Here is a 27,078-nt window from a genome sequence, read left to right as displayed (position 1 = left end):
CACGTTTCCCCCTATTTACCAAATTAACCATAAAACCAGAATCGCAGAAACGCATTGGTAAATACCGATTAATAACCGTTCCACGCTAAAAATCAGCTTAAGTCATCTCAAGGCCGGGGCGCTGAAATATAATTTTGGTTGTCAATTGTTTATATTTCTTACAGTGTAGTTGTTCGTTGACTAAGTTAATTTATTTTATATTCTATTTCATTTATCGCCGTGTTATGTTCCGTTGGTTTAGCAACAGTTTACTTCGAGTTACTGTGAATGCGACTTTATTTTCACATTTCTGTGTGTCAGACATGACAGGCATCTTTGACAATTTGACATTGGCTTTCTTTCAACCGCGTGGTAGGGCACCCTAGTCGCTTTCCTTCTGATTGCCGGTGGTTGAGTGCCTCCACATTTTCATAACCCGATTTTGGAGGCTCACCACATTTCCACAGGACTGTTATTTTGTTCCTTCGGGTGTACCATTACAGCCCTGTAGAGAACCGCCTTGTGGGATTTATTAGGCAACTATATTAGAGGTAAGTGTTCCTTTGTAAGCCTTTTTTGCACCACGTGCAGTTTTTTTATTGTCATTGTGGACCCTCACAGAAGGCCCCTCCAGAAGGTTTCACTAAAGCCACTGTTGCCAAACACCAGTGCAGACTACTAATTAAAATTTACATTAGGTTATTAAGGAATTAAAACTTCCATGAATAGATTTTTTAAAACATTCCGAACATTTCAGCTACTGATACAACATAATTAAAAATGTTTTTGTCTCAGAAAGAAAGAAAGAAAATGTGCTATATTACCTATGAATAATCTTGTGTACAAGCATCCTACAAGCTAAAAACAACAAAACAAAATTACAATTTCAAAAATTGACAAAACAATGAACAAAATTAAACACAAGAGACAAAACTTTTTGAACATACTTGAATTAAAGATAACTAAATAAAACAATCAATTACTAAATAAAGGTAAACTTGTTGACAAAACCAGAAAAAAAAAACTTTCCAACATGTCCAAGGTTAAAACCTATTATCAAAGAAGTCATCCAGGTTATAATATGCCTTAGCCAATAAAAGCGTCTTTAATTCTCTTTTAAATTTCTTAACATACGATATATATCTAACACATAGAGGAACATGATTGTAAATTTTTTTACTTAAGAAAGAAAGAAAGAAAATGTGCTATATTACGTAAGACAACAAAATCTTGTGTACAAGCATCCTAAAAACTAAAAAATTTCAAATTCACTTTAAATTTCAAATTTCAAACAAACATAACATCTAAAACACTTTACCATAAAATTTACACACATTACCAAAATTAATCATAACAAAACAGATTGAGAAAAAAAAAGCATCTTTTTGATAAATTTCTTCATTTCAAGTTCTAAAATTTGTCTGATACATAGAGGAAAATGGTTGTAAATTTTTTTGCTAAGGTATATAAGTGAGTTCTTGGTGAGGGAGGATGTAGGGATTGGTAAGGGAAAATCGTTAACCTGGCGAGTCATATGACCAGTGTTATAGGGAGGTTTAGGTCATTTACGAATAAGAGTAGCTGTTTCTAAGATAAAAAGAGTTAGGATTTTTTGAGATATAAAGAGAGGTTTACAAGAATCTCTTAACCCAGCGGAACATAGGTATCTAACTGCCTTTTTTTGAATCACAAAAATTATGTTTAATAATCCCTTGTTGCTTAAACCCCAAAAAGGCAAGCCATAACGAAGGTGGGACTCAATAAGAGAAAAGTACACTGAATGTGCAACTACCCTTCCCAGCTCATGCCCCGCCATTCTTACTGCAAAGCATCCAGAGGATAATTTTGATGCAAGATTTAGGATATGATCTTTGAAGCGAAGGCGACCATCAATGGTAATACCAAGGAACTTACAGCTTTCTTTGTTTTGCAAGGGGGAGTTTTCACAACAAACATAAGGCCCTGAATGTCACACTTAAATCCCATAATAAAGGTTTTGCCCACATTAAATACAAGCCTGTTTGCAGCACACCACTCCGATAAAATCTTAAGATCCTTAAAAACCTGGGCTCTAACATTATCAGAACCTCTATGATTCCATAAAATGGTGGTATCATCAGCAAACTGAACCACTTTGCCCTGCAGTTTTAATGAACCCAAATCATTTACATAGAGCAAAAATAATAGTGGTCCTAACACTGAACCCTGAGGTACTCCAGTTTTAAGGGATCTGGAATCGGATAAACATCCAGATACTGTAACTCTTTGGGTACGATTAGACAGATAGGATTCCAGCCATTGCAATGCCACACCTCTAAAGCCATAATTATTGAGCCTAGACAGCAGTATTTCATGATCTACACAATCAAATGCCTTGGATAAATCGCAAAACACTGCCGCCGCGGACTCTCCAGAATTTAAGGACACATAGACACTCTCCAAAAAGCCGAAAACAGCGTCATGAGTCCCTTTTCCCGTTTGAAATCCAAACTGATTTGCAGATAAAATGCAATTATGTTGCAAAAAGACAAAATTCTGATTTTTGCAAGTTTTTCAACTATCTTGAAGAGAGTAGACAATATAGAAATTGCACGGGAATTACAAGGCTCACTCAAATCTCCACCCTTATAAAGAGGGATAACCACTGCCTCTTTCAAACATGCTGGAAAGATGCCATTATGAAAGGAATTGTTCATGGCAGAAGCTAAGGCATTCAATGCTGTGTCAGGCAAAAGGAGTAGTAATTTTGATGATATTCCATCAGCTCCCGCTGAATTACGGTTTTTTAAGCTTTTAATTGCATCTTCAACGTCAGTAAGGCTAACAGGATAAAAGAAAAAAGAATTTTGAACTCACATTTGTTGAATATAATGCAAAGGATCAATATTAGTATTCACATCCTTGAGCAATAAATGAGGAATATTACAGTAATAATCATTTAAACTATTTGGTCTTACTTCTGGTTCTAAAACTTTCTTGTGAGAATGCCTGAAGGCATTTATAATTGACCAACAATCTCTCTGCCTATATCAGGACACATTCAAGCGGTCACTATAATATTTAACCTTTGTTGCTTTTATCATCTTTCTGTATAGACTACGATACTTCTGATGATAAAGAATAATGTTTGCATTAGTTGTATACTTGCACAACTTAGCCAAAAAACTGAGGTTTTTAGCTGAAGTTCTGAGGCCTGCTGTGACCCATGGTTTTCTATTTTTCATTTTAAGCCTCTTTTTAGGAAAACACTGTTTGATCTTGTCACATAGCATGCATACCATGCATCTTTAAGTCATAAGATTCCAATATACTTAAAAGGGATGTATGATATGATAGCAAGTTTACATCAGTGAAGTTAATATTAAAGTCAACAGCCAATATAACTATGGAGTGTAGAGACAATTGGGATAATAGAGAATCAAGTTTGTCCAGGAACATACCAATATCTCCTGTATGGATGAATAGTACAGGTCCAAGCACTGTATCTTGGGGAACACCAAATTGCACAATGCTTGGAGCACTTAGGGAATTGTTGTTTTCTCTCTTAAAGATAGTTTTTAAAGAGCCCTAACACTGCATCCTGAATTCCATTCCACTCATGAATATGTGCTGTTCTGAATCAATCACAGTGTGACAAAGACTGAAACCAGGAATGTGGCCATTCTCATAGAAAGCATATGGACTCGTCTGTTTGGATGTAAAGAGTATGAAAACATCTTTTCAAAGGTCATTTGATGATTTAAAATTAGAAATTTTGTTGATAAAAACTTCTGTCAATGTGCAGCAATCCAATCCTGTCAAGGGTGTTGGTCATAAAAACATGGATGCTATTGTCACAGAGGTCAATGAGAGAAACCTGAGGGCCAACAATATTATTTATTTATTTATTTATTTATTTACTTATTTATTTATTTATACTCTTACAAACACATTTCAAATGTAATTATATGTGGGAGTGCTTACTGGCTTGCAGAAAGAAAAAGGAACACCAATAATAATGATGAAACTAAACCTACACTAAAACTAATAACATTTAATAAAATACACCAACTTACAATTAAAAATCAAAAATCAAAAGAACAGATTAACAAGTAAATGATTAATCAGATAAGGATACAAAATCAGTCTTAATTTGGCGAATACTAATATTAAAGAGATCTATATCATATTTTTGTATATAATTATTATATTCTTGCATCATTCTATTAAATGGCGAACAACTTGAGGGTGAACACTGGAAAAGATTGTTATTTCTTATTCTCAAATTGATTTTAGGAACAGCAAATGATAGATGATTAATTAAAGAACAGTTCTTATATTCCTAGTTAACAATAAATTATGAATTTTGTAATAAAAATTTATAAATTGCATTTTTCTTGTGAAGGTTAGTTCAGAAAAATTAGAAATAAGAGAGGCCCAAGGTTACTGCCCTGAGGCACCCCAGATGTTACTATATATATTTTTGACAATTTTTTACCAACTTTAACTTGCTGAGGCCTTCTGGTAAGATAAGATACCATAAACCTACATGCTTTCAGTGAGAAACCAAATTTACCTAACTTATTCACCAACAGCCCATGGTCAACCCAACCAAAAGCCTTTGCACAATATGTCAAGACAACATCTAGCTGCTCTTGGCTATCTACTGCATTGGCAGCTGCCTCAGTCAAAGTGCTGAGGTTGGTGACAGTTGAGGCATCTGGTAGAAATCCATGTTGTTGCTGAGAGAATTTATTCATGAAAGAGCTCAAAATATCTTGGTATAAAATGTTTTCAAAAATTTTTGTGAGAGAATTAAGAACTCTAATTGGTCTGTAGTTGTCAACCAAAGAATTATCTCCTGATTTGAGGATTGGAGTAACCAAAGCATATTTAAGCACTTCTGGAAATGTGTTTGTTTTTAGACACAAATTAAAAATGGTTTTTAATGGAGTGCACAAGATATCAGAACAACCTTTATAAATGTATAAGGGGATACTATCATTGCCAGTGGCCTTTTTTGATTTTAATCTCTTAATGGCTGCTTGAATTTGCATTTCAGAGATCTTGGAGAATGAAAAGTTGCCACTAGATTTATCAAAGTTAGGTTTTTCAGACTGTTGAAATACTGAGCTAAAATATAATGCATATGTGTCAGCTATTTCCTGAGCACCGCTAACAGTACACTCCCCATAGCATGCCTCAGCCGGAACACCAGGTCTTGAACGCCCAGACCTGACAAAATCCCAAAAGCTATTTGGGTTAGTTTTGACATTTCTCTCGATATTCTCATGATAAGTTTGAAGCTTATGTGCAGTTTGATATTTCACTGTACTTCTAATTTTGCTATATTCATTCCTAATTTGAAAATTGGCAGTGCCTTTTTTAATTTGTTTATGCAGATGTGTCTTTAACTTAATATTTTTCTTTAGTTCTTGAGAGAAGTATTTTGGAATGACCAGCAGAAGAACGGAGATTTGTTGGACATATTAAACAAGAAATCTGCTGCTGAAAAATTGATTAAAGAAATTTGATTGGGTACACATACAAAATTAAAAATGATTTAACCATTAAGCAGAGAGAATGCATAAATATTATTATTAGATTATATGAACTTTGAGGCGAAGTTGTGGCGCATTTCAGGTTTGGATGCCATCAACAGAGTCTCATTCAAATCAGATAGAGAAAGTACAAAAACGGTTTTTACGTTACCTTTATGTCAAAAGTAACAATGCATACCCATATTTGGTCTCATATATGTCAATGCAAAAAATCTTTAATTTCATAAAACTCAAAGAAAGAAGAAATATACAAGCTGTGTTATTTATATATTTTATTGTCAACAAGCTTAAGTATGAAAATTGTTTGCTGATTAATCACATTAGATTTAAAGTTCCTAAAGTGTATTTAAGACATTTACACCAAAACTTCTTTAGGGTAAATCCTGGAAACTTTTCTCCTGTTAACAGAATGATGGATAATTGTAACCAGTATCTAAATAAACTTAATATAGATATTTTAAGTGTCCAGGGCACAGTTTAGGCTGTTACTAAAAACTAGCAATTTAGGTTGTAAATAATTAATTCTTTTTGTTTCTGTTTGATTTTTTATTTTTAATGATGATTTGTCTTTGTATTAATTTTATTGTTCCTTTTCTCCTTTACATGTCCAATCAACCAATCTCCTTTACAACCAATCTAGTGTCTTTGGTGTTTGTAAAGTGTATCATTAAATAAATAAATAAATAACTTAAGAGTGTGGTGAATTAATTAAATAGGAGAAAAGAGGCCAGTGAGGTGAACTAACAAGTTTAAACTTTCGAAACAATGTGCCCTATATTATTGATGCTGGCAATGATAGGGCTAGAAATAGTATAGAATTAAAAAATAGAAATTGACCCCATTACATTTTTGTCATAATATTGATAGTATAAGAACTAGGATTAGTGATCTTCATAAAACAATTTTGTGTTCTGGCTATGATGTTTTAGTGTTTGTTGAAAGTTGGCTCTCAGAGGAGTATTTTGATGCTGAGTTAGGAGTGAAATCTTTTAATTTGTTCCGTTGTGACAGGACATCACAAGCAACAAGAGTTGTGAAGGTGGAGTTTTAATTTATATCACAGACTTTTGCATATGATTCTGTTGAACAGTAATTTTTATTATGTAAATTAGGTGCTAGTAATTTTGTCCTTGGTGGGGTATATATTCCACCAAATTCACAGGGGAGTTTGTATGAAGGACACTCCCACTCAGTTGACATCCTTAGACATCCTTATTCAGGTACTGATTTTCATATTTTGGGCAATTTTACTATACCTGAAGCCAGCTGGAGGAATGGTGAGTCAGGGGTAGCTGTTTGTTGCCCTTTGAATTCACATGGGTTGATATTAGGTCAATGTTACTCATTCCTAAATTTTTATCAGCAGATTACAATTCCTAACAATAGACTGGTCTTTTTAGATTTGATTTTCTCTAATATATCGAATCTCTTGGTTAATGAGGCAACTGATTATCTGTTTAATGAGTCTATTCATCATAAAGCATATTGTTTTTCAATAGTCCCTGGTGGTGCTGATAGGAAGTACATTAAATTTGTTGATTTTTACTATGACTTTAAAATGGCCGCTTATAATGATATCAATAATTAATTAAATTAAAAAAAAACATAATTCACGTAAAAACAACAAATAACTTGCAGGAAGTATCTGATTTTGTAAATGTATTGAATGATGATAGTGTGCTTTTAACTACAGATGTTCGAAAAGACATTGAAAAAATAATTATTTTCATCCTTTGGAACAAAAGTACCCCCTAACTAGATATTCTTTGGTACATCTTAATATCCAATCTATAAGAAAAAAAATGGATGAACTTCTGATATTCTTCGAAGGGCTTAAACATCCAGGTTTTGTTTTATTATGTGAACACTGGATAAAACCTGATGAACTTGTAAATTTAGAGAATTATGTTGTTATTGATAAGTACTGTCGTTCAAATATGTTGCATGGAGGGTCATTAATTTTTTTGCATTCTGAATTGGTTAAGGAAATTAGTTTTGTAAAAGTAAGTAAGTTTGATTATTTAGCTGATGACAGGGTATTTGAATTGTCAATTATATATAGTAGCTCTATTGATCTGTATGTTATATGTTTATATAGAGCTCCTGCGGCCGCTGTAGGTGACTTTTTATTTAGACTAGAAGTGTTATTGTCTGGTTTAAATGTTTTTTCGAAAGTAATTTTGTGCGGAGATTTTAATATTGACTTGTCAAATCTGTCTAATAATTTTACAAACCAATTGACTTACCTTTTAAGGTCTTATAGTTTAAATGTTGTAGTTAATAATCCAACTAGAATAACTTCTAACTCTACCACTCAAATTGACTATGTGTGCACCAACATAGATGCAAATGATTTTAATTGTAATGTTATAAATTCAGGGCTCCCTGACCATGAGGCTATTGCATGTGATTTTGCATAGGTCACAAGAGTCAAATGAGGGGAAAGAGAAGGGGCAGAATTTATAGCAAAAAAAACTATAGTAGCTTCTTGCAACTGGGTAGATCAGAGGATTGGCAGCGCGTTTTGTCTACCGCAAGCCCTTTAGAGTCATTTCACGCAATTATTTGTCAAAATTTTAATAAATATTTTCCGATAAAAACCTTAAAAACGAAAACAAAAAAAAATTGGATTGCCAAGGGTCTTAAGGTGTCTGCTAGAAATCTTAAATCACTGCACTATATTTGGAAATTTTATATAAATAACATTGCTTTTATTAACTATTTTAACAAATAGAGCACTGTACAGACTAACAATTAAGACTGCAAAGCAAAAATACTTTAAAAGTCGCTTAGGTAATTCAAATAATGTTCAGGGGAAGGCTTGGAAGATAGTAAATGAACTAAGAGGTAAACGGGGCAATATTGTAAAGGTAAATATTGAACCTGATAGGCTGAATAACTTCTACTGTATCATAGTAGTCACTGTATCACTGTAGAGTAGTAACATAGCAAGTCAAATTCAGGGTTTTTCTAACTATGAACAGTTTTTTGAGTATAGGGCTGGACCAGATTCTTTCTTCTTTTTGCCAACTGATCTAGTTAAGCTTAAGTCTACTCTAAAGGAGATAAAGAAGAAAAATACGTCTGGCTATGATGAACTTAATGTATGGTTATTTTTCAATTTACCTGATTCAGCACTGGAGGTACTTGTATCTGCAATTAATCATTCTTTCAATAATGGCCAATTTCCCAATTGTCTTAAAGTAGCCAGAATCATGCCTTTATTTAAGGGGGGGAGCTTGAGAATCACCCTCTTCTTACAGACCATTGCTTTTTACCCTCTCAAAAATCATCGAGAAATTGGTTAAAAAGTGACTTATGTCATATTTAGCTGAAAAGCAAATTATAAGATCTGAGCAATTTGGGTTTGAAAGTGCCAAGGGAACATCAGATGCAATCTTTTCATTCTTTGAGTCCTTATTTTTGAGCTTGAACAGTGGTGATATTGCTGCAGCAGTGTTTTGTGACTTGACCAAAGCATTTGACTGTGTTAGTCATGAAATACTGCTGTGGAAGCTTGAGCGGTGTGGATTCAGAGGTCTGGCTCTTCAGTGGTTTCAGTCTTATTTGCATACTAGAATGCAGAGTGTTGTGTGGATGGTGCCCTTTTAAGGGAGCAGCTTGTGACTCATGGTGTTCCTCAGGGTTCAGTTCTTGGGCCACTTCTATTCCTCATTTATATTAATGACATGGCCAATCTTGGGATCTCAGGTAAATTCATTCAGTTTGCGGATGATTCAACAATTTTATGGCATGACATGATTGCGATGAATCTAAATACCACAGTTAACAGAGATATTGTTGAAATCAAGAAATGGTGTTATTCCAACAAACTGTGTTTAAATATTTCAAAAACTAGTGTTATGAATTTTAAATGCAATTTAAATAATGTGTTTTTGGAGAATCACATTCTAAACAACTTAGACGAAAATAAATTTTTAGGTTTATTTATTGATAATAAACTAAAATTTGAGGGTCATATCACGCAATTGTGTAGAAAAATATCAGCAAATTGTTATGCTCTTAAAGTGGTCACAGGAGAGGTTGACTTTGACATGGGGAGAAATGTTTATTTTTCTTTAATTGAGTCCCATTTAAGGTATGGTTTGTGTTTCTGGGGTGCATGTACACATTACTTATTTAATAGTGTTTTTGTTTTGCAAAAGAGCGATCCGATGTCTATGTAATGTGAGTATGAGAGAGTCTTGCAAACAGCTATTTATCACTCATAAAATCCTAACCCTTCCTGCCTTATTTATATTGGAATCTGTTTGCCTCGTTCATAAGAAATTTAGAAATGTGAACACAACTAATAGGCATGCATATAGCAGTCAACGAGCTAATGATGTGCTCTTGCCTATGCCTACAAGTTCACTGATCAAAAGAACTTTTATATTTGATGGTAAAAAACTCTTTATTCATCTTCCTGCAGATTTGAAAGGTATAGGTAGTTGGAAACTCTTTAGAAAATGTGTTAGAAAACTCTTAGTTGCAAAGGGTTATTATGAAATAGCTGAATTTTTGTCAGATAGATTTTAGTAATTTTTACCTTTTTCTTGCAGGACTTTAGGTATATTCTTTTTATTTTTTACACCATATCATTTCGCCTAATTTATTTCTGAGATTCATTTTTTTTCAAGTTTTACATTTAATAAAATTTTATATTTCGGGAGTGAATAATATCTGTTTGTGTTATACATATTGATACTCTTGACATTACATTAGCTTTGTATGTTTTGGTTCAGAGTCTTGGAGGAGTATTTCTGAAGAATGGGGATATTGTTGGTTTTACCGGTATAGGTAAACCATATTCATGGAAGCAGAATGCCTTTAGGATGATGGACCATAGTATGCTAAATAACCTTTTTACATGTTTGTGTATATGTTTTTCTTTTTTACAGCTTTGTCAACAAATTTACATTTATGACAATAAAGCATATATTGATTGATTGATTGATTGATAGGTGCAGTTAATTGGGATACTTTATTGGTGTCAAATGATATTAATGTCTCTTAATTTTACCATATTTTAGGAATGGCTATAGCACTCTTTGTCATTAAAAAGGTATAAAACATCCCAGTTTCCTTATTGGTTTTCAGCAGAATTGAGATCATTGGTTAAAGAAAGGGGCTCATAAGTGTTACAAGGCCAATAAGACATGTAAAACTTTGAGTGATATTTGCTATCAAAATCACCTTTTGAAGTTGGATCAGCAGCTTTATACGGACCTTAAAAGTTAGTAAAAGTAAATAAAGTAAAGGATAGGGCGGTAAACAGAATACCTAATTTATTGAAATAATGAATTCTTGGGATGTAACGAAATTGCAGAGGGGTTTGTTCAATTTTTGTCCACTGTATAAGAACAGAATAGTTCAAATAATCTTAGTGCTTGCGATCGGACTAGGGTAAATAATAGTCATTCCCAATGTAAATTTGTCACTTGAATTGGTATTTGATAACATTTTTAAGCTAAAGCCAAAGCTAAGTTCAGGTCCGGATGGTGTTCCCAATTATTTTGTGTCTAAATGTATTTGTACTATTTCTTACCCTCTTTTTATTATATTTAAAAGATCTTTGGATACAACAGCTTTTCCAACTCTATGGAAACACAGCTTTGTGGTACCAATATTTCAGGCTGGTGATATCAGTGCATTAACGAACTATAGAAGTGTGAGTATACAGTCTGCAATCTCAAAGTTTTTGGATGGGCTTATTTATGATCAGTTGCATTTTCATTGTAAGGAGTTATTGGTGGGTGAGCAGCATGGGTTCACATCTGGAAAATCAACATTGACAAATTTGCTGATATTTTATCAGGATTTACTAACTGCCTTGGGGAAGAAGTGTCAGGTGGATGTCATCCACATTACTTGTCCAAGGCTTTTGATAGAGTTAATCATGGTATATTACTAAGAAAGTTGGAACTAGGAGATTAGTGGCTTGGTTTTCTGATTTCTTGCCGAGTTAATATCTTACTTTAAGACTGTATGTGTAAAATCATTTTAAGTTTGTAGATTTTTGTCAACCTTTTAACCATGTCACATAAGTTTGTTTGTTTGTTCTTTGTACTCGGTATAGTTTAGGCGGTATTTTAGCCGTACGCCTTGCTGACGCACTCTGTATATTAAAAATAGCAATGATGGTCCTAATACACTACCCTATGGAACGCGATATTTATTTATAAACGGTTCTGATAAAACATCATTAATTTTTAATACCTGTTTTCTATTTTTTAAATACATACTAAATCACTGCAAAACAACCCCCTCTAAGCCTATACTTTTTAATTTTGTTATTACTCACTTTCTATTGATGGTTTCAAATGCTCTTCTTAAATCCAGAGAAATTGCACCAGTAGCTAGATTACAGTCTATATTTTTTTCCAATCACAACACACTCTGAACAGCCGTTTCGCAGTTAAACTTTTCTCTAAAGCCAGATTGAAAGAGAGATTGAAACAGAGCAGCTGGAATATGTTTATTTCTGAAGCATTTTATTACCCTTATGATTTTTGTCAATAAATGAAGAAAATGAGCCAAACATATTGAAGGATATTGATTTCACCCATAAGATTACTGCACATTTTTTGGACATTGGCAGCATTGTCCATCACAAAATTTTTAAGTTTTACTTGAAAATCCTTTTCTGCAAGGTCTATTGATGCTATCGCAATATCCTTCAGATTTTCAGAGGTGTGTGAAGTAACACCTATATCTAATAATAGTATTGATTAAAATTGATTCTCCATTGGGGGTGACAATACTGCAGCATATAATGGGTTTGTTATGGACATTGCTCCAACCATCTAACGACATGCACAAAACCAGATCCTTTAATTTTAAATATTATTTATTACTTAATAAGCATTATAACATTTAAGGCCTAATGTCAATTAAATCCACCTTTACTGGTTGACGGTAAAGATTCTGTAATTTATTTTTATATCGCTGCACACATCTAGTATATAAGCCTATAGAATAGTAGTTTGCTGTCAGTTTACACTTGATAGCGGTTGGAGATACTTACCGACCGAAACGCCGTGTTACATTAAATAAATAAGACAATGCAAGTTCGACAAGATGTTTTCACTGTACCATTGTCTATTACCTTCAAAAAACAAAATTGTTGTTTGTTAAGTATGTTGACTTTTAAGGAAATTACATAATGTTCTTTGAAGCACTTTTTGATAATTTTGTCAAACTTGTTTTTTAAGCTTAATGGCCTAAAACTTCATTATTTCTTATGTTATCCCATTTGAACCTGGAGAACCATTCTTTTTTTTAAGAATTGATTAGATTTTCATTTAGATTCTTTTGAAGCATTAACATGTTATACAACTTTTTGATGTTATGTCTCTAAGTTTGCTTGCATAGTAGTTGTTTCCCCCAAGGCTCAGTCTTACGTCTCATATTTTTTTTAATCTATATAAACCTAGTTACCTTTAATGTAGCAAAATGGTAAATTCACACTTTTTGCTAATGACAGTACTGCACCATATGCACCTGACTCTGGAGGATGCAGAGACGGGAATTAATGCGATAAACGAATGGTTTGACCTGCACTGCTTTCAATTAAATTCAGACAAAACAAATAGGGTCACTGTCGACAGGCAGAAATATCCAGGGATGCAAGGGCTAAGTTTTTAAAAGTCCAACTGGACTCTTTCTAGTGGTATGCGCTAATGATATTGACGGTGTTGCAGGAAAACTTAGTGTACAGTCTGTCTATGCTCTTCATTGTTTTGCTGGTTTACAGTTTATTTTGATACTTCCATCCTGTATTAACATATGCCATGGGGGTATGCCCCTCATTCAAAAAGACTTTTCACCCTGCAGAGAAGAGCAAGTAGAATTCTTGGTGGACTGAGTTTTAGGGAAGATTGCAGACGTATCTTTGCCAATATGGACATAATTAAGCTTCCATTGGTTTATATACTCGAAAATTTTCTATCGGTACAAAACAATAAACACCAAGATAAAGTACATGCAAAGGTCCATAGATACAAGACCAGGAACATAGGACCAGTAAGAAATTCATTGTCTGATGTACTAGGCTAGGGGTTCTGTAACATGCTCTGAGTGAAAAATGTAATATGTAAAACATATTGAATTAACAGAGAATAAAAGCTGACTTAGCCTTACATTCGAAGTAGGGAGAATAGTGTGTTTAATTTCGTATTGAATACACTCTCTTATGTATATCATTAACCCATAACATTCATTAATATTACTATTTTTCTAGTTGGTTGTAAAGCCTGGAAAAGAAAAGTTTCTCCAGTTTTGAATAAATTGAGTCTCACTTAGTATAATTATATTGAGTTTATCTAGACAAAAAGTATCTATAAATGTTAAAAGGTTGTAAAATTTTTTTTTAATACTTATTATAATTTTAATTCTGATGTTTTAATGAACAATGCTATTACTTATTGAAGCAGAGTGTTTGTGGTTTTTAATATTAACTTCATTTGCCACATAGTTGAATTTGGTCTTGTTCTAATTAATTCAATATAATAATGTCATCACTAGCCATTGCAAAATAACTAATTATTTACTAAAATATTATTAAATGTTTGGCTTTTGTATAAGAGAGGAGAGAAAAGCAAAAAAAAGAGATGATGTATGAGTTAGTACTTGTTCTGTAGTTTTTATTTTATATTTATCATGACTGGAAAATATAAGTTTGTCGTTGGGTTTTAAAAGAATTTGTGAAATTGGTTTTGTTTTTAATTATAGTTTTTCTTCTTCATTAAAGTGTTCTGACCTTATTAGAGAGAAATTATTAGTTAGTGATCATTTAAAGTTTAATTCAAGACCATCATTTTTTTGCTCTTTTTAGTGTCTAAATATTGTTTAAATTTGCTGGCCACCTAGTTTTTAACAACCTAAAATAATTTTAGACAATGATTGTTAGATTTCTGGAATCTATTAAGTAATCTGATGGTTTAGTAAATTTCTTTATGTATAGATAATGCTACTTTATTGTAAGCTTTGTTTATTTATGGGTTTAGTTATTTAGGTATACCATCATAGGATTGTGGAAGGAAAAGAAAAAGGCTATTTTAGAAAAGCAAAATCATTAATTCATCAAATGCTTAGAAATGTTTTGTCAACTCTTCAGCATTACCATTGAACTTTGAGCTTAGCAATTTATTTTGGCCTGATAATTGGTTTTCTAGGCTTTTTCTTATATAGTTGCATTCTAGTTTTTTTGATAATTTTATGAGCTCTTGCTTGTTCTGCAGCAATACCTATTATCATGTCACTAAAGCATTTAATGGTAATACTCTTGCTACACTCTCCAGTTTCTCCCACTTTTTATCAATTGCCTGTGGAGCCTCCTCATCGATTACCTTTAAAGTGTCTTCTCCTGCCAGTATAGTTCACTTAATTATGTACACTATATCAAAGTGATTTCGCGCTTTCATTTTCATACATTTATATTTTATATACATATCTTACGTAGATATTTTTAGGTATATATAATTTTGCTCTTTATATATATTTTATTTGTAACAGAACCTGTTCCCCGAAATTTTGGTACTAACTCGCGAACAATTTTGCCAGAAAGGTGTTTGTCATGATGGCGTTCATTAAATATCTGCGTAACCCGATTTTCACATTCATAATTTTTAAAATAAATTTCGATTACTTACTATTGTACTCTTTCTGCAATTGAGTACACCATAATTATTAAAAAGTTTAATTAGCAATTTTAACGCACAAGTCACAGAACAGCTATCTAGCCACTAGAGTACCTGATTGTTAAACCTTAATTAACACTAAAATTAGCCAAAAACATTTAGTACGCAAAAACAGCAATTGGTCAAAAGAATTTGTCCTTATCATTTTAATTTAATACGACGATACATTTTTAAATAAAATTGATTAATTTATTTGCATTTTTGACAAAAACGCTTTGTTGGTATTTTAGAGTTCAATATTTTCTAAATGAGTTGACTGCGAAGACGAATTATTGGTGTTCGCGTCGCGAAGTGACCTTGCTAGTTCTTCAGGATCTTCTAGAACGGTTTGAAGATAATTTGTATTACTTTATGGAGGATTTATTACTGTTGGCGGGCAACATTTTCAGCATTTGCTTGATTAATGCGTAAGTTTTTTTTAAATTGATTTAATTTATGCGTTTCTTAAAAAAATATTTTTCGAATTTCAATCCATATTTTCTAAACGAGTTTACCCATTTTCAAAAAATAAACAGGAACGTATAGGGAATTAAAAGCACTTTTTAATAAGGTACCATTAACCCCAATTCCTATTTGAAAAAAATTAGGGGGTTGAAGATTTTGCAATAATTTTTGGGGCAAAAGTCGTCAGTTGAAGTGTTTTTATATATCTGTTATCACTTAAAAATCGCCTATTACTTTTTAAAAATTTTATTTTACGATATAAAAGCTTAAAATGATGATAAATAATAATACTTATATAAGACTGTGGCGTGAACTTAAAGTACTTATACAGAACTAACTATTTTATTTCAAAAAGTTATTATTTATTAGTAAAATGTTTAATTATTATTAGTTAAAATTTATTAGAAAAAATCAATGAAAACTAACTTATTTGCAAGATTTCGTTTAAATTTTCTGCGATTAAATTAAACACAAAAAATATTCAATCAGAATAAAATAGATATTGTATTACGAGTACTCTTGTTTTAGAAATTTTACATTTGATGATTTTAAATGATTGTACTGAAATAAACTTTCATAATCAGTAACTTAATTACTGCTGATATTAGTTATTAAATGTTTTTAAAATGATAATTTCATGTGTAAAACATAAAAATATCTAAAAAGCTGCCGAAAACCTATTAATTTAACTCAATTTACTTATTTTTATATTAAAATAATAGTAAAAAAGGTCACTATTGTTTGAAATGTTTGCATTTTAAGTAATAGCCAGGATTTAGAGCAATTAATGTTCTACTCAAACAACACATTTTTGAATTATGGAATTTTATTTGAAGTTTAATTGAAGTTGAGTCAATTGAAGAAGTATTTTGTCACGATTTTGATGACGTCACAGAATGCAATTTGAGATTATCGACTTGTGTATTTCCAGTCCGGTCGAGTCGAGATTAATATAGTGCATAAGGTTTTGGGAATTGTGTAGCCAGCACCTTATGCACTCTCTTCTTAGTTTTTCAAGTGTGTTATTACGTTTGTGTTACATTAATTGAAAGGAGAAGACTTTCGGTTTTCCTAGGGTTGGCAAGTTTTTTATTAGGCAAGAAAGGATTCTTGTTTCTGACCTAGCAAAATGGAGATTGTTACTTTTAATTAAATTAGAAAAACATTAATTGCATTGCTATTGTTACTTTTAATTACACATTAATTACATTGCTACTGACTTAGAGATTCTCTATTTGGATATTTATAGTTCAAGATTATTCGAATTTCGTAGTGTGTTCTAGATTTGAACTTAAGTGACAGGATCCACTCGGCAAGAGACCCAAATTGTCCAGCTTTTTGCAAAAATTAAACAAAATGCGACAACAAGTAAACTATTCAAGTGACAATCAACATTTTTTGGACCAAAAATAGGCTCAACTAAAACTATCTCAGGTAAAACAATAAATATTAAAGGATCAGCTATTATACACCAAAATGTTCAATCAATTGGAAATTCTCTGGATAGATTAAACCACCTAATTGAGGAAAACCCCGATTGCAAATTCATCTGTATAACAGAACATTGGAAGAGAAGGGATTAGCTTCAAATTTTCCAGATTAGAAACTTTCATATAGCTTCTTCCTTCTGCCGAGAGAAGGGATATGGTGGAGTAGCAGTGTATGTGGAAAAAACATGTACTCTCAAAGGTTCTATAAACTACAAACAGGTTGGCAGTGGAAGAGCAGTTTGAATGTACTTGCGTCGAGTGTATTCTGGCAGGTAAACAATTTTATGTGTGTTCAGTATACAGTGCTTTCATTTCAAAACGATCCACCCTTAATAACTTTCTTAAAAAAAAAAAAAAAAAACACGTCAAATTAGATATACAGGGGGACGTTTAATTATGAATTTACTGAAGTTCTGTCATCACCTCCAGCTAACCTCACTTTAATATGTCAAATGGGAACCCCCATCGTGTGATACATCATAGTAAGCAGCGTAAAATTCTCTATTCAACGGTACCAAAAAAAATTAAATCGGTAAATGCGTAAGCAAATAGTTAGCGAAAATGTCTAGAAATAATGAATTAATGCATGAATGAATGAAATAATGAATGAAGAAAGTTATTAAGGGTGGATCGTTTTGAAATGAAAGCACTGTATAGACCTCCAAAAGAAGATGTAAAAATATTTAAAAAAAAATAGAAGAGTTACTTTTTTGTTATACAGCCAGTCAAAGGAAGGTATTTATAGCAGGTGACTTTAATATTGAACTTTTGAAACCTAATAGAGATAAACAAGAAGTCTTCTCAATCATGAACTCATTTAATTTCTATCCAACAATTACAGAAAAAACTAGGTTAAATAGTTGCATCGATAATATATTTACCAATATTGATATTGTTTGTGTTCTAGGCATGACTTTGCAAACTCATATTTCAGATCATAAAGGGCAAAAAACAATTTTCTTAACCAAATACCAGTATACATTCCCAAAACAATATAAACGATTTTTGTTTGAAGCAAGTTAACTATTCGAATATGCCAAACTCCTTTTTATAAAATACAATATTTATTTCGTACAAACTTAGCGCAGCTACAATTTCAACTGACTAACTAAAAATTACAAATGGTGGATATTTATATGAGTAAAAAAACAAGTTAAGCATAAGCAATGATCAGCATTCTCCATAAGGGACTGTGACATAACTAGCAAACAAAACTTTTTTTATTCAACAGTTAAAAGAAGAAAACTGGGCTGACGTTTTTGGTAAGGAAGATTGTGATGTAAATAGCCAATGGAGAGCTTTTATGAATATATTTGTACCAATTTTTAATCAAAGTTTTCCAAAGAAACGAATATGTAAGAAAAATAATAAAGAAGATCTCTATAAATATAATGAGGAAGTTAGGGAAGTGAAGGCTAGATTAGATACTCTTTTTATATTAAAGCAACGTTTTCCTATGTATGCAGATAGATACAAAATTGTAAAAAAAGAGTATGATGATATGTTGATAAAATGTAAATATAAAAAATATCAAAATAAGATAAAGACATCAGATAATATAAATAAATGTATGTGGACTATATACAAAGAAGTTTCTGGGAAAGTCATAAATCAAAAACAGTCTGTCACTGGGCAAGCTGATCAAGCTGCCAATGATTACAACAACAATGAAACAACATGGCAAACGAATATAGCAGCCAACCCTAGAGGCTTCTTGTTAAAGCCCAAGTGAACTTTTAAGTATTCTTAAAAAAGTAAAAAATAAATTAAGCTGCGGAAATGATGATATACCAGCGAGTATTGTCAAGGTTTGCATTCCAACCATATCTGAAGTTTTTTGCCACATTTTGAACAATTCATTAAAGCATGGAATTTTCCCAGATCAATTAAAAAGTCCACTCATTAAGCCAATCTACAAAAAAAGGGCGATCCTAATGAATTTGACAACTTACTTCCAAGTTTTTCAAACCTGTTTGAGTTGACAGTTTGCAATCAGCTTCTCAGTTTTCTAAAAGAGTGCAATATTTTATCTGACAATCAACATGGATACCTTGAGGGTAGATCTACACAAACTGCCATATTTCAGTTCACTTGTGCAGTTTTGAGAAATTTGGAGGAAGGAAAGCTTTCATTGGGAAAAAAGGAGGTTTCGGAAGAAAGGTTTCATATTTTTAGACATAAGGCATATGATTGTTTAGATAGAAATTTTAGCATGATTTTTAGAAGAGTGCAACAGGTAGTGGTAGAAAGCAGCGGAAATTCAGGCTAATGAAATAGGTAAACCACAAGGGAGTATTTTGGGGCCTTTTTTGTTCATTGTCTTTATAAAAGACTTGCCTTTTGAAATTATTAATAATAGTCATACAGTATGCAATACCCTAACAATATTTGCAGATGACACAAATTTATTAGTGGCGTCTTCAAACATCTCTGAGCTATGCCTGAATGGAGATCTTCTGTTTAAAAAAACCAAAGATTGGTTTAATAAAAATAAGCTTATATTGAATGAACAAAAAACGCACGTTGTAATTTTTAAAACAAAACAAGGAAGTAAGCCCAAAAGAAGTAAACTTCAACAATATTGAGGTTAAAGTGCAGGCATCAACTAAATTTCTGGGTGTATATATTGATGAATTCTTAGACTTTTCAGATCACATTGAATATTTACAAATTAAGCTGAATAGAGTTTGTTTTTGTTTCCGTACAGTTCTAAAATATCTAAATGAATGGGCTAGAAGAGCCTTGTATTTTGCCAACTTTGAGTCTTCAGCTAGGTATGGCATTATTTTCTGGGCGGCCAACTCTAAGATTCAAAGTGTATTTGTCATTCAAAAAAGGGTAATTAGAATAATGTTTGGGATGCAATACTTGGAATCATATAGAGGTATTTTTAGATTTAAGAGAATACTAACTGTATATGCATTGTATATATTTGAAGCAGTGATGTTTTTATTTAGGAATAGAGATAAGTTTCCTACTTCTGTTGATCATAGGTTTAATACTCGCACATGTAATATTAACTACCCTATACATAGGCTTTCATTGTTTGAAAAGAGTCCCTACTATATGTGCATAAAGTTATTTAATAAACTTCCGCATGAAATAAAAACTATAGGAAATCAAAACAGATTTAAACAAAAGGTGAAAAACTTACTACTTACTTTAGAACCGTATAGTCTGAATGATTACTTAAGTATGTAAAGTTATATATAGTTATCTCAGGGAGACGTTTATATTTCTAAATAATCCTTTTTTTGTGAGGTCATTTCATTTTATTGAAGTTTTCATGTATAATGTGACTTTGTAATATGAAATAAAGAAATATTATTATTATTATTATTATTATTATTATTATTATTATTATTATTATTTCTCACCACAGCCAAGGATAATTATTTTTGTTCAGATTCTCTGAGTCTGACTTTAGTGTATTGTAAATATTTTCAATTAACAATCGAGTTGAAACTTTTAAATAATTAACACTTATATTATATATACAAATATTCACAGAGATACAGTTGGCAATGACTGATTAGACAGTGCATTCACAATGAAAGGAAATTTAAAATTAAGATATTTTTTTTCTTTTATTAATTTGATACATCGATTAGTATTGCCACTATTGTTGTGCATTTTTGAAATTAAAAAATTTTATACATGGCGCCTCAAGTAGAAAATATGGCGCCAACTTTCATTTTTTTTAATGGAAAATCCTTTATATATTTTACAATTCTATGATATATTCTGAATACTTTTTATTTCGCATACCATGTCTAAAGGCAGCAGTTTGTGAAATTTTATGTAATAGACTAATAACACGTACGACATTAAAAAAAATAAAAATTGATTCTAGATTTATTGCAACTAATCGTTAACTTATCCATTTGCATCGAGTCATTTGCAGTGAAAATTTTGGTTACAGGTTGTCTCAAATTGAAACTATGGCGCCAACATTATTTTTTATGTGATTTCTTAGAAAGTGAGAAAAACTTATTTACACAAAGGTCTGTAATCTATTTAATGCAACTCATAATGATCTTCCTGCAATTACCAGATCCAACGTTAGCAAAATTGAAACAAAATTTAGGTAACAGGGCCATGTAAGAAATTTATCTAAAGCAAAACCTCCAAAAGTATCTGAAGATGCTACACTGAATGTTGTATTAGAAACGGAGATCAATACCGTTGTTGTGATTAGTACAATTTATTTAAAGACGACGTAGATCGAGGAATGTTGCGAAGAACGATCATTAATTACCATTTCACAGAAAAGACGGTTCCGACATTAAAAGCAGTACATAAAAAATTCGTACAAGATACTGAATATCAAGGATGTAGAGACTTTGCGAAAGGAAGTCCATAAAATTGGTTTTCGTTCGAAGAAATTTAGCAACAATAAAACAATATTAATGGAACGTCAACCTATAAGACTGCCGAGAATTGAGTTTCTTAGAAGGATGCGTCAATACAGGGAAGAAGGGTTTCATGGACAGGACATACATTCACTCATCACATACTCATTTAAAAGGATGAAGCAATGACTCTTTGGAAAGCTTTAAAAAACCAACAGGCAAGGGACCACGCCTTATTATAGTGCATTCAGGTGGCAAAAATGGGTTGGTTCCTAATGCCTATATTAGATGGAAATCGAACAGCACAAGTAGCGACTACCATCATGACATAAATTATGAGAACTACAAAATGTGGGTTTCTGAGAATCTCATTTCTAATTTAAAGTCTGTTGTGGTAATTGATAACGCACCGTACCATAATAAACAACTCGAAAAATCACCCACATCGTTAACAAAGAAAGCGGAAATGCAACAATGGTTACGGGTAAGAGGTATATCTTACCCGTGATGATACTTTGTGATGATTTCTTTAAAGAATTCTCTGCTGAGAAATGGAAATCTCGGTGTTTACGAGCTGAGTCGTTTGAAAAAGAATTCATTTCAAAGGAACCAACAATAGATATGGCTATAGAAAATATGATAATCAACTTGCACAGCGACGATAATGAAACAGAAAGTGACACTGATGAGTCCGAGGATGAGTCAGAAGTACAAGAGAGTGACTTATATGGAATAGATGAATTAGACGAGGATGTTGGGGCACAAACTGTAGAAAGTCATAACATTACTGTTGAAGATAATAAAGCGTGTTAGCGTGTTGAAGATAATAAGCGCGTTTAAAAATGTTAAATTGTAATTTTTTTTAAATAGATTTATTGTAAATATTATATTGCGTCTTGTTTACCATTTCTTAATTCTAAAATTTAATAAGTACCTAGGATATGTATGTACATATATAGAAAATAATAATTGTATATAAATATGTTTTCTATAAAAATTCTATTGCGTCTTATTTACAGTTAAGAATAAAAGCAATAATACTGGGTTTTAAAATTAAAGGCATAAAATAATAAGTATTATACTTACCTTCATTCGTAAGTTTTATTATGTAGCAAAAAGTGTGCAATAATAATAATTATATTATAATATATTTTAGAATAATTATTATTCTCTTACCGTTTCTTAGATCCAAAAATGAAAATAATGAAGATGGTATTATAATAAATCACTTTTTAATAATATTTCGATTCGTTTTATTCAAACTGTCGTGGTAATAGTTTTGAAAATTCTGAGCCAAATTGTGCAAAAAAAAGTTAATATTAAAATGGAAAAAAACAATTTCAACTTTATTACATTTTTTAAATTTAGCAAAAATTTTTTAGTAAGAAGACTAAATTAGTTATCATAATTAGATGTTAGATATCAACTTTTATTTATATATCTAGTCCTGGGAAGACACGGCTGATTATAATATTACAGATACACGGCCGTAATATTATAGATACACGGCTGCAGTATAATATTGGGACTTCATTTTTGGGACATCCTGTATACTGGTAAATATAATATTGGTTTTCAGTCAACCATTTATAATATTATCTAACTAAAAACATAAATAAGAAAACGCGTGAAATACGCGGAATGTAAACGCAGTACATGTACCCCGATTTATTGATTTTTTCGTTTCTTATCTTTGTCTTTCACGGACTCTTTCACTTCTTCCTTAGCGTCGCTTAGAGGCCAAGACAGTTTGGTTGACTAGTAGTATGTGGTATGGAGTTTCCTCCCCTGTACCGCAATTCGGACAGAGTGGGCTTTCTCTTATACTAAGAAGGTGTAGATGCCTGTTTAGATTGTCGTGCAGGATTCCCATCAAGTCTTTGATATTCTGTCGGGTCTTTGTTAGCAGTCGCCGGTTGCTTTAGAGCCGTCGTGGTTTGGTATCATTTTTTGGCCTGTCTACATCCTTCTGTCCTCCAATTCTTCCTTGTTTTTTCCCAGGCCCAATTATTAAGTGCCGGGAGATTTGCTAAGACCGAGACAATGTTCGAGGCCTACGAAGGGGTTACTTGTCTTGCTAGTTCGTCGGCTTGTTCATTGCCCTCGACACCCTGGTGTCCTGGGACTCATCTCACTCTCACTTCCCTGTGTGCTGTAAGCTTTTACAATGCGTCTTTGCATTCCTGGACTAGCGCTGAGCTCGCCCTGGGTTTGTTTCTGAATCGCCTTGAGGGCAGCTTTATCAGAGTAGATGCTCGCTACTTTGGTAGGTGTTTGCTAGTTTGAGTATAGCAAACACCTCCGCTTGGAAAACTGTGGTGTGTTTCCCTAGCGGGAAGGATTCCCCTGTGTTCGTTTCCATCCTGTATACTCCGGCTCCGGCTGAATTGGTGCTTTTCATCCATGATCCATCTTTGTGCCAGGCCTGTAAAGCACTTTAATTTGGTTCGCCGACCATTCTTCCCTCTCGGGATTTCGACTTGAACCCCTTCTTTAACCTTAGTTTGCCACCATGGCCTTCCTCTCAATCCAGGCTGGGAGGTCCGGTAGTCCAACAAGAATATTTAGGCTACCCTAACTGTGGTATATTATTTTAAAGGGCATACACTCTCCTATCTAACCAAACTGAAAAAAACAAGTGATAATGAAGAAGATTCAACTTCACATTACTTTCAATTTCTAGTAAATAGAAAACAACTATTACCGCAAATTAGTCTTAAACATGTAATCTATATTGTCCTGAATTGGAAATTATTTAAAAGTAATTTGAATTCGGTTTTTGCATATTTTATTTGTAAAATTTAGTATAAGCATTAGTATATAAAAGCAGAGTTTAAAAATAAACAAATATATTGAGTGCCAGGATAACGAGGATATTCCGTAATATGGCATATTTACGTCATTTCTGTCAGAGCCTTTCTAATGGTAAATTGTATTTATTTTATTTAAAATTTTCTAATTTTAAACATACCATAAAAAATTACATTTTAAATTTTGGAAAAGAGTTAAATTTTGGTCAGTACCTACACTCAATTTGACATTAAAAATTTTGTTATTTTCTTTCTGTGCAGTTATTTGTTGGCGAATTCTAATAAAAGCTGCGGCATATAAGTCAAAAATGTTTTAACAGTTAATTGTTTTGACGTTATGAATTAATATATATACAGTCCAACTTTGATAAGTCAAATTTTGATATGTCAAATTTTTAATAACTTGCCATAAATTCTTTGGAAATAGCATCAAAACTAAACTTTATGTGTAACTTTTACCTAATAACGCCAACTGTATTAAGTCGATTTTTTCGGGGAAGTCTTTAGTTTCGCGTGTTTAGAAAAGAATCATCGTTTCACAGAATCACAAGCCGACCCGCTGCGCTGACAGGTTAGTTTCGCTGTTTTGTCGTTCAAATTTGTCATAATACATACCTGTATTTTTATTTGTTGCATATATATAAATATAAATAAATATATATAAAATTTATGTGAACTTGTTTAATGCAGATTTTTTCTCTCTTGCAGTATGAATTCAAAATATGGTGGTCCATCGAAGCAGTCCAGCAACGTTTACGGCTTTGAATGGTCACCCTGTAGATAAAATATATAGTATACAGGGTGCTTCCGATTAAGTCGGGACTATTAGTATTTTGCTAACATTTAAGATAAAGGGTCGATTAGTTAGCAAACTAGTAGAATTTGTTCTGTTCATTAAAATGGTGAAAACAGAAAAAAATTGAACATCACGATTTCGAGAAAATGTGAAAAACATACCCCGACCCTCTATCTTAAATATTCACAAATATACCAATAGTGCCGACTCAATAAGAGGCACCCTCTCTATGCCTTAAAATCTTCGTACGAACATACCTCGTATGCTAAAATTGGAAAATGAAGTTGTAAGTATAGTTGCGGAGAGTGATAATCTATCTTGAGGTTTCTTTCATAAGGTTCCTCTAGCAGAGCCTTTCAATAGGTGTAGCATTACAACAACATAATTAAATTATTGGATATTACATCATTTGTGAGGTTACAATATTTAGTTGTAGTCAACGACAGTTGACAAATGTTTATGTTATCGACAACATTTATAACCACTATTTCAACAATTCTTTTTCTGTAATATATCCATTTTTTTTTTCTTAAGGTCCATTAGATGCAGTGGCTTTATCTGAGGAAGAAAATTCTAAAATAATATTGCTAGTTTCTATACTTTTTAAATGTTTTGAAATATCACCAAAACGCAATATGTAGTCCGTCAAACCAACCTGTTTCAGCTGACGGAGCCTGACGCAGTTGTAAATAAAACATGGCTGATTTTATTCATAAAGCGCTCAGTGGCGTGTGCAATTTGATATAATCATGATTGAAGAATACTAAACATTCAAACCTAAAAGAACACACTGAACGAAACAGGAAACCCTTGCCATTGAGTACTAATATTACTCAATATTTTTAGATACAATAAAATATCAGGTGGGGTTACGTGGAGTCTAGGTGCAATTGCGAGTCGAATTATTTCATAGCAACGCCATTAGACCGCCTTCTTCGTTCTAGCAGAGAGGCTACAGCTTAGTAAGCATTTTAGTTACATTAAAAAGAATATGGAAAATAGGTATGCTTTGAAAAGAAAAATGGTTATATATTTTATTATTTTAATTTCAAGAAAAAATCTTATTTTACTATTATTATTATTTTTGAGAAAAGAGTTTTTGTTATAATGAATTAATACTGAGAGGGGATTTTTATCTTTATAAAAGAAAAATCTAGTTTTCGTACCTTGCGTATTAGGGTTTATTAATTTAAATTTTTCTATTAAATTTTCCGCACCTGCTTTTTTAGCGTTGCTAGTTTAATAAAAAAGTTAACTTTAAATTATATCCAATAATAGTAAGGAATAATAAAACTTAAACTTATTAAATACAAAAATCTAGTTCCCTTCACCAAAATATTTAAATGCTTATTTTTATGCAATATTTTATTCATTCAACAAGTTCATTCAACATTTTACGCTTGTCAGTTATTGATAGGGTAAACCAATTAAAGGTTCGTTACTCCTGTGTTTTGTCTTTTAATTTTCCAACCCAGCCGTTATAGGTTTATTACTCTTACAACGAATGTGGATCCAAGATTATCTAATGTATTTGTATCAATATTTTTGGGATACTGTTCTAAGGGAGAAGAAAATCAATAGGGAAGATATACATATAAATAGTGTGGCCGATAGTTTTCTACACCGATACCTTGTTAAGAGAATATAATAGAAAATCAAAGGTTCTAAATTACCAAAACATTTCATATATTAATATGTAACGGTTTTAGAATTTGTGTCTATTTTAAATCATACCAATATTCGAATAACTGTTATTTGTCGTTATCTTAGTGAGGAATGTATGGGGCGTGACAAATTTTTCAACAAAATTGTCAAATCAACCCGCTACAGACGCAATTATTTGTTTTTGTCTATTCCGGAACGATAAAAAAAAAAATTAATGTTTGCCCCTTATGCTGCTGCTCTCTCTAAAATGGACGCTTGAAAATTCAAACAAACTTGAGATAGTTAGCCTAATATTATGAAC

The 27,078-nt window shown here is 32.1% G+C and overlaps 1 long non-coding RNA gene across 4 annotated transcripts; it reads left to right on the top strand.

Moving 5' to 3' along the window:
• The first annotated feature begins 360 nt into the window (after positions 1-360).
• On the top strand, positions 361-26,319 carry LOC126748313 (uncharacterized). 4 transcript variants are annotated; one of them, XR_007664693.1, is made up of 4 exons: positions 361-530; positions 15,451-15,627; positions 16,938-17,426; positions 25,025-26,319. It is a non-coding gene; the product is annotated as an uncharacterized LOC126748313 (long non-coding RNA). The 4 variants fall into 4 exon arrangements; XR_007664695.1 differs by lacking the exon at positions 25,025-26,319 and having other exon boundaries at positions 16,938-17,098; positions 17,172-20,533; XR_007664694.1 differs by lacking the exon at positions 25,025-26,319 and having other exon boundaries at positions 16,948-20,533.
• The last annotated feature ends 759 nt before the right edge of the window (positions 26,320-27,078 follow it).

The sequence above is a fragment of the Anthonomus grandis genome, chromosome 22 (assembly GCF_022605725.1).
Source record: "Anthonomus grandis grandis chromosome 22, icAntGran1.3, whole genome shotgun sequence".
NCBI classification, from domain to species: Eukaryota; Metazoa; Arthropoda; class Insecta; order Coleoptera; family Curculionidae; genus Anthonomus; species Anthonomus grandis.
Note: the sequence above shows the minus strand (reverse complement) of the source record. Positions and strands in the feature narration are given on the sequence as shown.